The sequence below is a fragment of the Taudactylus pleione genome, unplaced genomic scaffold (assembly GCF_031769625.1).
Source record: "Taudactylus pleione unplaced genomic scaffold, aTauple2 ptg000085l, whole genome shotgun sequence".
Taxonomy (NCBI): domain Eukaryota; kingdom Metazoa; phylum Chordata; class Amphibia; order Anura; family Myobatrachidae; genus Taudactylus; species Taudactylus pleione.
Genome location: NW_028284487.1, coordinates 2,106,656 through 2,121,123, shown reverse-complemented (window position 1 = coordinate 2,121,123; position 14,468 = coordinate 2,106,656). Strand labels below are relative to the sequence as shown.

Here is a 14,468-nt window from a genome sequence, read left to right as displayed (position 1 = left end):
CAGAGAAAGAATAGAGTTTATAATTGAACAAACAACACATCTAACATTGGATATTAGTAGAAAAGGCTTCTTAAAAGTGGAACTGATTGAATAAGTTCAGTATTGATAAATCTGGTTTCACTGGGGATTGAACCCAGGACCTTCCACGAGTAAAGCAGATGTGATAACCCTTACACTATGAAACCAAGATGAGAGGCTTATGGGTGGCCAAGTTTGTATGATCACAAATGTGCATGATCACTTTGTTACCAATTTATTATACAATAACAAAATAAATTGAAACTTCTTTAGTTCTTTAATCAGTTGTTTGCTCTATTATGATAGTTTTTTATGGTTGAAAGCTAAATGTTTTTAAGATAAAATGTATTCTCATTAGCAGTGAAGAAACAGTTTGTAAGTGAACAAACAACATATTTCACATTGGGCAGTAGCAGGAAAGCCTTCCTTAAAGTATACCTGTTGGTATAGGTCATTATTAATAAATATGATTTCACTGGGGATTGAACCCTGGACCTTCTGCGTGTAAAGCAGATGTGATAACCACTAGACTATGAAACCAAGACGGAAGCTGTCCTCACATGGTTGGTCAAACTTGCAAGATCAAAAATTTTAGTTAAAACTTAGTAAAGAGTAATGAGCACAATGTCAAATAAACCTGTATATATCTATTTCAAATGAACATTTTACAAAGTTTTTCAAGCTAATAATATTTATATTTGAAAAAAATATGCATTATTTCTAGCAACTTGAACATTTGTATTCTACTGACATGAGATTTAACAAGATTGTCTTGCTATCTATTTTCTTGCCTTGCTATCAAGAACTGCTTGCATATTTTGGTAAGACTTTGTAGAAATAAAATGCCTTTTAATGACATAATTCAAGTATACTGCTTAAAAAAAACTTGTAGATTAACAAAAATACTACCATTCCAAATGTTAAATTTATCATCATTTTTGCTAAACTTGCAGATAAAAATTGGACATTTCTGTTTTCATTGAAAACAGATGACCTAAGAGTGAATGTTATAATACAACATAACATGATTGCAGCTTCTAATGTATTAACTTGATCACACCAACCCTCTGCAGCATTGGATGGTTACTGGCATTGTCAGGTGAAAATTAAAGTACTGGGAAAAGGGCTACATGGTGATACTGGGTTGAGTGGCATCTTTTTCAAAGGTTGGGAAAACAGTAGTTAGAAATGATGCTACAATTCATATGTTAGCTTTAATTAGAAAAAAATGACACTGTTACCTATCTCTTTTACAATAAAAAAATAAATTGAAACTTCTTTAGTTCTTTAATCAGTTGTTTGCTGTATTATGATATTTTTTATGGTTAAAAGCTAAATGATTTTAGGATAAAATGTATTCTCATTAGCAGAGAAAGAATAGAGTTTATAATTGAACAAACAACACATCTAACATTGGATATTAGTAGGAAAGGCTTCTTAAAAGTGGACCAGATAGAATAAGTTCAGTATTGACAAATCTGTTTTCACTGGGAATTGAAGCCAGGAACTTCCATGAGTAAAGCAGATGTGATAACCCTTACACTATGAAACCAAGATAGGTGGATGATGGGTGGCCAAGTTTATATGATCACAAATGTGCATGATCACTTTGTTACCAATTTATTATACAATAACAAAATAAATTGAAACTTCTTTAGTTCTTTAATCAGTTGTTTGCTCTATTATGATAGTTTTTTATGGTTGAAAGCTAAATGTTTTTAAGATAAAATGTATTCTCATTAGCAGTGAAGAAACAGTTTGTAAGTGAACAAACAACATCTTTCACATTGGGCAGTAGCAGGAAAGCCTTCCTTAAAGTATACCTGTTGGTATAGGCAATTATTAATAAATATGATTTCACTGGGGATTGAACCCAGGACCTTCTGCGTGTAAAGCAGATGTGATAACCACTACACTATGAAACCAAGACGGAGGCTGTCCTCACATGGTTGGTCAAACTTGCAAGATCAAAAATTTTAGTTAAAACTTAGTAAAGAGTAATGAGCACAATGTCAAATAAACCTGTATATATCTATTTCAAATGAACATTTTACAATGTTTTTCAAGCTAATAATATTTATATTTGAAAAAAATATGCATTATTTCTAGCAACTTGAACATTTGTATTCTACTGACATGAGATTTAACAAGATTGTCTTGCTATGTATTTTCTTGCCTTGTTATCAAGAGCTGCTTGCATATTTTGGTAAGACTTTGTAGAAATAAAATGCCTTTTAATGACATAATTCAAGTATACTGCTTAAAAAAAACTTGTAGATTAACAAAAATACTACCATTCCAAATGTTACATTTATCATCATTTTTGCTAAACTTGCAGATAAAAATTGGACATTTCTGTTTTCATTGAAAACAGATGACCTAAGAGTGAATGTTATAATACAATATAACATGATTGCAGCTTCTAATGTATTAACTTGATCACACCAACGCTCTGCAGCATTGGATGGTTGCTGGCATTGTCAGGTGAAAATTGAAGTACTGGGAAAAATGGCTACATGGAGATACTGGGTTGAGTGGCATCTTTTTCAATGGTTGGAAAACAGTAGGTAGAAATGATGCTACAATTCATATGTTAGCTTTAAATAGAAAAAAATTACACTTTGTTACCAATCTCTTTTACAATAACAAAATAAATTGAAACTTCTATAGTTCTTTAATCAGTTGTTTGCTGTATTATGATATTTTTTATGGTTAAAAGCTAAATGATTTTAGGATAAAATGTATTCTCATTAGCAGAGAAAGAATAGAGTTTATAATTGAACAAACAACACATTTAACATTGGATATTAGTAGAAAAGGCTTCTTAAAAGTGGAACTGATTGAATAAGTTCAGCATTGACAAATCTGGTTTCACTGGGGATTGAACCCAGAACCTTCCACGAGTAAAGCAGATGTGATAACCCTTACACTATGAAACCAAGATGAGAGGCTCATGGGTGGCCAAGTTTGTATGATCACAAATGTGCATGATCACTTTGTTACCAATTTATTATACAATAACAAAATAAATTGAAACTTCTTTAGTTCTTTAATCAGTTGTTTGCTCTATTATGATAGTTTTTTATGGTTGAAAGCTAAATGTTTTTAAGATAAAATGTATTCTCATTAGCAGTGAAGAAACAGTTTGTAAGTGAACAAACAACATATTTCACATTGGGCAGTAGCAGGAAAGCCTTCCTTAAAGTATACCTGTTGGTATAGGTCATGATTAATAAATTTGATTTCACTGGGGATTGAAGCCAGGACCTTCTGCGTGTAAAGCAGATGTGATAACCACTACACTATGAAACAAAGACGGAGGCTGTCCTCACATGGTTGGTCAAACTTGCAAGATCAAAAATTTTAGTTAAAACTTAGTAAAGAGTAATGAGCACAATGTCAAATAAACCTGTATATATCTATTTCAAATGAAACATTTTACAAAGCTTTTCAAGTTAATAATATTTATATTTGAAAAAAATATGCATTATTTCTAGCAACTTGAACATGTGTATTCTACTGACATGAGATTTAACAAGATTGTCTTGCTATCTATTTTCTTGCCTTGTTATCAAGAGCTGCTTGCATATTTTGGTAAGACTTTGTAGAAATAAAATGCCTTTTAATGACATAATTCAAGTATACTGCTTAAAAAAAACTTGTAGATTAACAAAAATACTACCATTCCAAATGTTAAATTTATCATCATTTTTGCTAAACTTGCAGATAAAAATTGGACATTTCTGTTTTCATTGAAAACAGATGACCTAAGAGTGAATGTTATAATACAACATAACATGATTGCAGCTTCTAATGTATTAACTTGATCACACCAACCCTCTGCAGCATTGGATGGTTACTGGCATTGTCAGGTGAAAATTAAAGTACTGGGAACAGGGCTACATGGTGATACTGGGTTGAGTGGCATCTTTTTCAAATGTTGGGAAAACAGTAGTTAGAAATGATGCTACAATTCATATGTTAGCTTTAATTAGAAAAAAATGACACTGTTACCTATCTCTTTTACAATAACAAAATAAATTGAAACTTCTTTAGTTCTTTAATCAGTTGTTTGCTGTATTATGATATTTTTTATGGTTAAAAGCTAAATGATTTTAGGATAAAATGTATTCTCATTAGCAGAGAAAGAATAGAGTTTATAATTGAACAAACAACACATCTAACATTGGATATTAGTAGGAAAGGCTTCTTAAAAGTGGACCAGATAGAATAAGTTCAGTATTGACAAATCTGGTTTCACTGGGGATTGAAGCCAGGAACTTCCATGAGTAAAGCAGATGTGATAACCCTTACACTATGAAACCAAGATAGGTGGATGATGGGTGGCCAAGTTTGTATGATCACAAATGTGCATGATCACTTTGTTACCAATTTATTATACAATAACAAAATAAATTGAAACTTCTTTAGTTCTTTAATCAGTTGTTTGCTCTATTATGATAGTTTTTTATGGTTGAAAGCTAAATGTTTTTAAGATAAAATGTATTCTCATTAGCAGTGAAGAAACAGTTTGTAAGTGAACAAACAACATCTTTCACATTGGGCAGTAGCAGGAAAGCCTTCCTTAAAGTATACCTGTTGGTATAGGTCATTATTAATAAATATGATTTCACTGGGGATTGAACCCAGGACCTTCTGCATGTAAAGCAGATGTGATAACCACTACACTATGAAACCAAGACGGAGGCTGTCCTCACATGGTTGGTCAAACTTGCAAGATCAAAAATTTTAGTTAAAACTTAGTAAAGAGTAATGAGCACAATGTCAAATAAACCTGTATATATCTATTTCAAATGAAACATTTTACAAAGCTTTTCAAGCTAATAATATTTATATTTGAAAAAAATATGCATTATTTCTAGCAACTTGAACATTTGTATTCTACTGACATGAGATTTAACAAGATTGTCTTGCTGTCTATTTTCTTGCCTTGTTATCAAGAACTGCTTGCATATTTTGGTAAGACTTTGTAGAAATAAAATGCCTTTTAATGACATAATTCAAGTATACTGCTTAAAAAAAACTTGTAGATTAACAAAAATACTACCATTCCAAATGTTAAATTTATCATCATTTTTGCTAAACTTGCAGATAAAAATTGGACATTTCTGTTTTCATTGAAAACAGATGACCTAAGAGTGAATGTTATAATACAACATAACATGATTGCAGCTTCTAATGTATTAACTTGATCACACCAACGCTCTGCAGCATTGGATGGTTACTGGCATTGTCAGGTGAAAATTGAAGTACTGGGAAAAGGGCTACATGGTGATACTGGGTTGAGTGGCATCTTTTTCAAAGGTTGGGAAAACAGTAGTTAGGAATGATGATACAATTCATATGTTAGCTTTAATTAGAAAAAAATGACACTGTTACCTATCTCTTTTACAATAACAAAATAAATTGAATCTTCTTTAGTTCTTTAATCAGTTGTTTGCTGTATTATGATATTTTTTATGGTTAAAAGCTAAATGATTTTAGGATAAAATGTATTCTCATTAGCAGAGAAAGAACAGAGTTTGTAATTGAACAAACAACACATCTAACATTGGATATTAGCAGGAAAGGCTTCTTAAAAGTGGACCAGATTGAATAAGTTCATTATTGACAAATCTGGTTTCACTGGGGATTGAAGGAAGGAACTTCCATGAATAAAGCAGATGTGATAACCCTTACACTATGAAACCAAGATAGGTGGATGTTGGGCGGCCAAGTTTGTAAGATCACAAATGTGCATGATCACTTTGTTACCCATTTATTATACAATAACAAAATAAATTGAAACTTCTTTAGTTCTTTAATCAGTTGTTTGCTCTATTATGATAGTTTTTTATGGTTGAAAGCTAAATGTTTTTAAGATAAAATGTATTCTCATTAGCAGTGAAGAAACAGTTTGTAAGTGAACAAACAACATCTTTCACATTGGGCAGTAGCAGGAAAGCCTTCCTTAAAGTATACCTGTTGGTATAGGTCATTATTAATAAATATGATTTCACTGGGGATTGAACCCAGGACCTTCTGCATGTAAAGCAGATGTGATAACCACTACACTATGAAACCAAGACGGAGGCTGTCCTCACATGGTTGGTCAAACTTGCAAGATCAAAAATTTTAGTTAAAACTTAGTAAAGAGTAATGAGCACAATGTCAAATAAACCTGTATATATCTATTTCAAATGAACATTTTACAAAGTTTTTCAAGCTAATAATATTTATATTTGAAAAAAATATGCATTATTTCTAGCAACTTGAACATTTGTATTCTACTGACATGAGATTTAACAAGATTGTCTTGCTATGTATTTTCTTGCCTTGTTATCAAGAGCTGCTTGCATATTTGGTAAGACTTTGTAGAAATAAAATGCCTTTTAATGACATAATTCAAGTATACTGCTTAAAAAAAACTTGTAGATTAACAAAAATACTACCATTCTAAATGTTAAATTTATCATCATTTTTGCTAAACTTGCAGATAAAAATTAGACATTTCTGTTTTCATTGAAAACAGAAGACCTAAGAGTGAATGTTATAATACAACATAACATGATTGCAGCTTCTAATGTATTAACTTGATCACACCAACGCTCTGCAGCATTGGATGGTTGCTGGCATTGTCAGGTGAAAATTGAAGTACTGGGAAAAATGGCTACATGGAGATACTGGGTTGAGTGGCATCTTTTTCAATGGTTGGAAAACAGTAGTTAGAAATGATGCTACAATTCATATGTTAGCTTTAAATAGAAAAAAATGACACTTTGTTACCAATCTCTTTTACAATAACAAAATAAATTGAAACTTCTATAGTTCTTTAATCAGTTGTTTGCTGTATTATGATATTTTTTATGGTTAAAAGCTAAATGATTTTAGGATAAAATGTATTCTCATTAGCAGAGAAAGAATAGAGTTTATAATTGAACAAACAACACATCTAACATTGGATATTAGTAGGAAAGGCTTCTTAAAAGTAGACCTTATTGAATAAGTTCAGTATTGACAAATCTGGTTTCACTGGAGATTGAACCCAGGACCTTCCACGAGTAAAGCAGATGTGATAACCCTTACACTATGAAACCAAGATGAGAGGCTTATGGGTGGCCAAGTTTGTATGATCACAAATGTGCATGATCACTTTGTTACCAATTTATTATACAATAACAAAATAAATTGAAACTTCTTTAGTTCTTCAATCAGCTGTTTGCTCTATTATGATAGTTTTTTATGGTTGAAAGCTAAATGTTTTTAAGATAAAATGTATTCTCATTAGCAGTGAACAAACAACATATTTCACATTGGGCAGTAGCAGGAAAGCCTTCCTTAAAGTATACCTGTTGGTATAGGTCATGATTAATAAATTTGATTTCACTGGGGATTGAACCCAGGACCTTCTGCGTGTAAAGCAGATGTGATAACCACTACACTATGAAACCAAGATGGAGGCTGTCCTCACATGGTTGGTCAAACTTGCATGATCAAATATTTTAGTTAAAACTTAGTAAAGAGTAATGAGCACAATGTCAAATAAACCTGTATATATCTATTTCAAATGAAACATTTTACAAAGCTTTTCAAGCTAATAATATTTATATTTGAAAAAAATATGCATTATTTCTAGCAACTTGAACATTTGTATTCTACTGACATGAGATTTAACAAGATTGTCTTGCTGTCTATTTTCTTGCCTTGTTATCAAGAACTGCTTGCATATTTTGGTAAGACTTTGTAGAAATAAAATGCCTTTTAATGACATAATTCAAGTATACTGCTTAAAAAAAACTTGTAGATTAACAAAAATACTACCATTCCAAATGTTAAATTTATCATCATTTTTGCTAAACTTGCAGATAAAAATTGGACATTTCTGTTTTCATTGAAAACAGATGACCTAAGAGTGAATGTTATAATACAACATAACATGATTGCAGCTTCTAATGTATTAACTTGATCACACCAACGCTCTGCAGCATTGGATGGTTACTGGCATTGTCAGGTGAAAATTGAAGTACTGGGAAAAGGGCTACATGGTGATACTGGGTTGAGTGGCATCTTTTTCAAAGGTTGGGAAAACAGTAGTTAGGAATGATGCTACAATTCATATGTTAGCTTTAATTAGAAAAAAATGACACTGTTACCTATCTCTTTTACAATAACAAAATAAATTGAATCTTCTTTAGTTCTTTAATCAGTTGTTTGCTGTATTATGATATTTTTTATGGTTAAAAGCTAAATGATTTTAGGATAAAATGTATTCTCATTAGCAGAGAAAGAACAGAGTTTGTAATTGAACAAACAACACATCTAACATTGGATATTAGCAGGAAAGGCTTCTTAAAAGTGGACCAGATTGAATAAGTTCATTATTGACAAATCTGGTTTCACTGGGGATTGAAGGAAGGAACTTCCATGAATAAAGCAGATGTGATAACCCTTACACTATGAAACCAAGATAGGTGGATGTTGGGCGGCCAAGTTTGTAAGATCACAAATGTGCATGATCACTTTGTTACCCATTTATTATACAATAACAAAATAAATTGAAACTTCTTTAGTTCTTTAATCAGTTGTTTGCTCTATTATGATAGTTTTTTATGGTTGAAAGCTAAATGTTTTTAAGATAAAATGTACTCTCATTAGCAGTGAAGAAACAGTTTGTAAGTGAACAAACAACATATTTCACATTGGGCAGTAGCAGGAAAGCCTTCCTTAAAGTATACTTGTTGGTATAGGTCATTATTTATAAATATGATTTCACTGGGGATTGAACCCAGGACCTTCTGCGTGTAAAGCAGATGTGATAACCACTACACTATGAAACCAAGACGGAAGCTGTCCTCACATGGTTGGTCAAACTTGCAAGATCAAAAATTTTAGTTAAAACTTAGTAAAGAGTAATGAGCACAATGTCAAATAAACCTGTATATATCTATTTCAAATGAACATTTTACAAAGTTTTTCAAGCTAATTATATTTATATTTGAAAAAAATATGCATTATTTCTAGCAACTTGAGCATTTGTATTCTACTGACATGAGATTTAACAAGATTGTCTTGCTATCTATTTTCTTGCCTTGTTATCAAGAACTGCTTGCATATTTTGGTAAGACTTTGTAGAAATAAAATGCCTTTTAATTACATAATTCAAGTATACTGCTTAAAAAAAAAATTTGTAGATTAACAAAAATACTACCATTCCAAATGTTAAATTTATCATCATTTTTGCTAAACTTGCTGATAAAAATTGGACATTTCTGTTTTCATTGAAAACAGATGACCTAAGAGTGAATGTTATAATACAACATAACATGATTGCAGCTTCTAATGTATTAACTTGATCACACCAACCCTCTGCAGCATTGGATGGTTACTGGCATTGTCAGGTGAAAATTGAAGTACTGGGAAAAGGGCTACATGGTGATACTGGGTTGAGTGGCATCTTTTTCAAAGGTTGGGAAAACAGTAGTTAGAAATGATGCTACAATTCATATGTTAGCTTTAATTAGAAAAAAATGACACTGTTACCTATCTCTTTTACAATGACAAAATAAATTGAAACTTCTTTAGTTCTTTAATCAGTTGTTTGCTGTATTATGATATTTTTTATGGTTAAAAGCTAAATGATTTTAGGATAAAATGTATTCTCATTAGCAGAGAAAGAATAGAGTTTATAATTGAACAAACAACACATCTAACATTGGATATTAGTAGGAAAGGCTTCTAAAAAGTAGACCAGATAGAATAAGTTCAGTATTGACAAATTTGGTTTCACTGGGGATTGAACCCAGCACTTTCCACGAGTAAAGCAAATGTGATAACCCTTACGCTATGAAACCAAGATGAGTGGATCATGGGTGGCCAAGTTTGTATGATCACAAATGTGCATGATCACTTTGTTACCAATTTATTATACAATAACAAAATAAATTGAAACTTCTTTAGTTCTTCAATCAGCTGTTTGCTCTATTATGATAGTTTTTTATGGTTGAAAGCTAAATGTTTTTAAGATAAAATGTATTCTCATTAGCAGTGAAGAAACAGTTTGTAAGTGAACAAACAACATATTTCACATTGGGCAGTAGCAGGAAAGCCTTCCTCAAAGTATACCTGTTGGTATAGGTCATTATTAATAAATATGATTTCACTGGGGATTGAACCCAGGACCTTCTGCGTGTAAAGCAGATGTGATAACCACTACACTATGAAACCAAGACGGAGGCTGCTCTCACATGGTTGGTCAAACTTGCAAGATCAAAAATTTTAGTTACAACTTAGTAAAGAGTAATGAGCACAATGTCAAATAAACCTGTATATATCTATTTCAAATGAACATTTTACAAAGATTTTCAAGCTAATAATATTTATATTTGAAAAAAATATGCATTATTTCTAGCAACTTGAACATTTGTATTCTACTGACATGAGATTTAACAAGATTGTCTTGCTATGTATTTTCTTGCCTTGTTATCAAGAGCTGCTTGCATATTTTGGTAAGACTTTGTAGAAATAAAATGCCTTTTAATGACATAATTCAAGTATACTGCTTAAAAAAAATTTGTAGATTAACAAAAATACTACCATTCCAAATGTTAAATTTATCATCATTTTTGCTAAACTTGCAGATAAAAATTGGACATTTCTGTTTTCATTGAAAACAGATGACCTAAGAGTGAATGTTATAATACAACATAACATGATTGCAGCTTCTAATGTATTAACTTGATCACACCAACCCTCTGCAGCATTGGATGGTTACTGGCATTGTCAGGAGAAAATTGAAGAACTGGGAAAAGGGCTACATGGTGATACTGGGTTGAGTGGCATCTTTTTCAAAGGTTGGGAAAACAGTAGTTAGAAATGATGCTACAATTCATATGTTAGCTTTAATTAGAAAAAAATGACACTGTTACCTATCTCTTTTACAATAACAAAATAAATTGAAACTTCTTTAGTTCTTTAATCAGTTGTTTGCTGTATTATGATATTTTTTATGGTTAAAAGCTATATGATTTTAGGATAAAATGTATTCTCATTAGCAGAGAAAGAATAGAGTTTATAATTGAACAAACAACACATCTAACATTGGATATTAGTAGGAAAGGCTTCTTAAAAGTGGACCAGATAGAATAAGTTCAGTATTGACAAATCTGGTTTCACTGGGGATTGAAGCCAGGAACTTCCATGAGTAAAGCAGATGTGATAACCCTTACACTATGAAACCAAGATAGGTGGATGATGGGTGGCCAAGTTTGTATGATCACAAAGGTGCATGATCACTTTGTTACCAATTTATTATACAATAACAAAATAAATTGAAACTTCTTTAGTTCTTTAATCAGTTGTTTGCTCTATTATGATAGTTTTTTATGGTTGAAAGCTAAATGTTTTTAAGATAAAATGTATTCTCATTAGCAGTGAAGAAACAGTTTGTAAGTGAACAAACAACATATTTCACATTGGGCAGTAGCAGGAAAGCCTTCCTTAAAGTATACCTGTTGGTATAGGTCATTATTAATAAATATGATTTCACTGGGGATTGAACCCAGGACCTTCTGCGTGTAAAGCAATTGTGATAACCACTACACTATGAAACCAAGACGGAGGCTGTCCTCACATGGTTGGTCAAACTTGCAAGATCAAAAATTTTAGTTAAAACTTAGTAAAGAGTAATGAGCACAATGTCAAATAAACCTGTATATATCTATTTCAAATGAACATTTTACCAAGTTTTTCAAGCTAATAATATTTATATTTGAAAAAAATATGCATTATTTCTAGCAACTTGAACATTTGTATTCTACTGACATGAGATTTAACAAGATTGTCTTGCTATGTATTTTCTTGCCTTGTTATCAAGAGCTGCTTGCATATTTTGGTAAGACTTTGTAGAAATAAAATGCCTTTTAATGACATAATTCAAGTATACTGCTTAAAAAAAACTTGTAGATTAACAAAAATACTACCATTCCAAATGTTACATTTATCATCATTTTTGCTAAACTTGCAGATAAAAATTGGACATTTCTGTTTTCATTGAAAACAGATGACCTAAGAGTGAATGTTATAATACAATATAACATGATTGCAGCTTCTAATGTATTAACTTGATCACACCAACGCTCTGCAGCATTGGATGGTTGCTGGCATTGTCAGGTGAAAATTGAAGTACTGGGAAAAATGGCTACATGGAGATACTGGGTTGAGTGGCATCTTTTTCAATGGTTGGAAAACAGTAGGTAGAAATGATGCTACAATTCATATGTTAGCTTTAAATAGAAAAAAATTACACTTTGTTACCAATCTCTTTTACAATAACAAAATAAATTGAAACTTCTATAGTTCTTTAATCAGTTGTTTGCTGTATTATGATATTTTTTATGGTTAAAAGCTAAATGATTTTAGGATAAAATGTATTCTCATTAGCAGAGAAAGAATAGAGTTTATAATTGAACAAACAACACATTTAACATTGGATATTAGTAGAAAAGGCTTCTTAAAAGTGGAACTGATTGAATAAGTTCAGTATTGACAAATCTGGTTTCACTGGGGATTGAACCCAGAACCTTCCACGAGTAAAGCAGATGTGATAACCCTTACACTATGAAACCAAGATGAGAGGCTCATGGGTGGCCAAGTTTGTATGATCACAAATGTGCATGATCACTTTGTTACCAATTTATTATACAATAACAAAATAAATTGAAACTTCTTTAGTTCTTTAATCAGTTGTTTGCTCTATTATGATAGTTTTTTATGGTTGAAAGCTAAATGTTTTTAAGATAAAATGTATTCTCATTAGCAGTGAAGAAACAGTTTGTAAGTGAACAAACAACATATTTCACATTGGGCAGTAGCAGGAAAGCCTTCCTTAAAGTATACCTGTTGGTATAGGTCATGATTAATAAATTTGATTTCACTGGGGATTGAACCCAGGACCTTCTGCGTGTAAAGCAGATGTGATAACCACTACACTATGAAACCAAGATGGAGGCTATCCTCACATGGTTGGTCAAACTTGCATGATCAAATATTTTAGTTAAAACTTAGTAAAGAGTAATGAGCACAATGTCAAATAAACCTGTATATATCTATTTCAAATGAAACATTTTACAAAGCTTTTCAAGCTAATAATATTTATATTTGAAACAAATATGCATTATTTCTAGCAACTTGAACATTTGTATTCTATTTACATGAGATTTAACAAGATTGTCTTGCTGTCTATTTTCTTGCCTTGTTATCAAGAACTGCTTGCATATTTTGGTAAGACTTTGTAGAAATAAAATGCCTTTTAATGACATAATTCAAGTATACTGCTTAAAAAAAACTTGTAGATTAACAAAAATACTACCATTCCAAATGTTAAATTTATCATCATTTTTGCTAAACTTGCAGATAAAAATTGGACATTTCTGTTTTCATTGAAAACAGATGACCTAAGAGTGAATGTTATAATACAACATAACATGATTGCAGCTTCTAATGTATTAACTTGATCACACCAACCGTCTGCAGCATTGGATGGTTACTGGCATTGTCAGGAGAAAATTGAAGAACTGGGAAAAGGGCTACATGGTGATACTGGGTTGAGTGGCATCTTTTTCAAAGGTTGGGAAAACAGTAGTTAGAAATGATGCTACAATTCATATGTTAGCTTTAATTAGAAAAAAATGACACTGTTACCTATCTCTTTTACAATAACAAAATAAATTGAAACTTCTTTAGTTCTTTAATCAGTTGTTTGCTGTATTATGATATTTTTTATGGTTAAAAGCTATATGATTTTAGGATAAAATGTATTCTCATTAGCAGAGAAAGAATAGAGTTTATAATTGAACAAACAACACATCTAACATTGGATATTAGTAGGAAAGGCTTCTTAAAAGTGGACCAGATAGAATAAGTTCAGTATTGACAAATCTGGTTTCACTGGGGATTGAAGCCAGGAACTTCCATGAGTAAAGCAGATGTGATAACCCTTACACTATGAAACCAAGATAGGTGGATGATGGGTGGCCAAGTTTGTATGATCACAAAGGTGCATGATCACTTTGTTACCAATTTATTATACAATAACAAAATAAATTGAAACTTCTTTAGTTCTTTAATCAGTTGTTTGCTCTATTATGATAGTTTTTTATGGTTGAAAGCTAAATGTTTTTAAGATAAAATGTATTCTCATTAGCAGTGAAGAAACAGTTTGTAAGTGAACAAACAACATATTTCACATTGGGCAGTAGCAGGAAAGCCTTCCTTAAAGTATACCTGTTGGTATAGGTCATTATTAATAAATATGATTTCACTGGGGATTGAACCCAGGACCTTCTGCGTGTAAAGCAATTGTGATAACCACTACACTATGAAACCAAGACGGAGGCTGTCCTCACATGGTTGGTCAAACTTGCAAGATCAAAAATTTTAGTTAAAACTTAGTA

At 31.4% G+C, this 14,468-nt stretch overlaps 14 non-coding genes across 14 annotated transcripts; all 14 read right to left on the bottom strand.

Annotated features, from left to right (window-relative positions):
* Positions 1-112: 112 nt before the first annotated feature.
* Positions 113-185, bottom strand: TRNAV-UAC (transfer RNA valine (anticodon UAC)). Its single transcript has one exon. It is a non-coding gene; the product is annotated as a tRNA-Val (tRNA).
* Positions 186-485: 300 nt separating this feature from the next.
* On the bottom strand, positions 486-558 carry TRNAV-UAC (transfer RNA valine (anticodon UAC)). The gene has a single exon. It is a non-coding gene; the product is annotated as a tRNA-Val (tRNA).
* A 1,312-nt stretch (positions 559-1,870) lies between these two features.
* On the bottom strand, positions 1,871-1,943 carry TRNAV-UAC (transfer RNA valine (anticodon UAC)). The gene has a single exon. It is a non-coding gene; the product is annotated as a tRNA-Val (tRNA).
* Positions 1,944-2,884: 941 nt separating this feature from the next.
* Positions 2,885-2,957, bottom strand: TRNAV-UAC (transfer RNA valine (anticodon UAC)). The gene has a single exon. It is a non-coding gene; the product is annotated as a tRNA-Val (tRNA).
* A 299-nt stretch (positions 2,958-3,256) lies between these two features.
* On the bottom strand, positions 3,257-3,330 carry TRNAV-UAC (transfer RNA valine (anticodon UAC)). Its single transcript has one exon. It is a non-coding gene; the product is annotated as a tRNA-Val (tRNA).
* A 1,313-nt stretch (positions 3,331-4,643) lies between these two features.
* TRNAV-UAC (transfer RNA valine (anticodon UAC)) lies at positions 4,644-4,716 on the bottom strand. The gene has a single exon. It is a non-coding gene; the product is annotated as a tRNA-Val (tRNA).
* Positions 4,717-6,029: 1,313 nt separating this feature from the next.
* Positions 6,030-6,102, bottom strand: TRNAV-UAC (transfer RNA valine (anticodon UAC)). The gene has a single exon. It is a non-coding gene; the product is annotated as a tRNA-Val (tRNA).
* A 1,294-nt stretch (positions 6,103-7,396) lies between these two features.
* On the bottom strand, positions 7,397-7,469 carry TRNAV-UAC (transfer RNA valine (anticodon UAC)). The gene has a single exon. It is a non-coding gene; the product is annotated as a tRNA-Val (tRNA).
* Positions 7,470-8,782: 1,313 nt separating this feature from the next.
* On the bottom strand, positions 8,783-8,855 carry TRNAV-UAC (transfer RNA valine (anticodon UAC)). Its single transcript has one exon. It is a non-coding gene; the product is annotated as a tRNA-Val (tRNA).
* A 1,314-nt stretch (positions 8,856-10,169) lies between these two features.
* On the bottom strand, positions 10,170-10,242 carry TRNAV-UAC (transfer RNA valine (anticodon UAC)). The gene has a single exon. It is a non-coding gene; the product is annotated as a tRNA-Val (tRNA).
* A 1,312-nt stretch (positions 10,243-11,554) lies between these two features.
* TRNAV-UAC (transfer RNA valine (anticodon UAC)) lies at positions 11,555-11,627 on the bottom strand. Its single transcript has one exon. It is a non-coding gene; the product is annotated as a tRNA-Val (tRNA).
* Positions 11,628-12,568: 941 nt separating this feature from the next.
* TRNAV-UAC (transfer RNA valine (anticodon UAC)) lies at positions 12,569-12,641 on the bottom strand. The gene has a single exon. It is a non-coding gene; the product is annotated as a tRNA-Val (tRNA).
* Positions 12,642-12,941: 300 nt separating this feature from the next.
* On the bottom strand, positions 12,942-13,014 carry TRNAV-UAC (transfer RNA valine (anticodon UAC)). Its single transcript has one exon. It is a non-coding gene; the product is annotated as a tRNA-Val (tRNA).
* Positions 13,015-14,327: 1,313 nt separating this feature from the next.
* TRNAV-UAC (transfer RNA valine (anticodon UAC)) lies at positions 14,328-14,400 on the bottom strand. The gene has a single exon. It is a non-coding gene; the product is annotated as a tRNA-Val (tRNA).
* Positions 14,401-14,468: the final 68 nt, after the last annotated feature.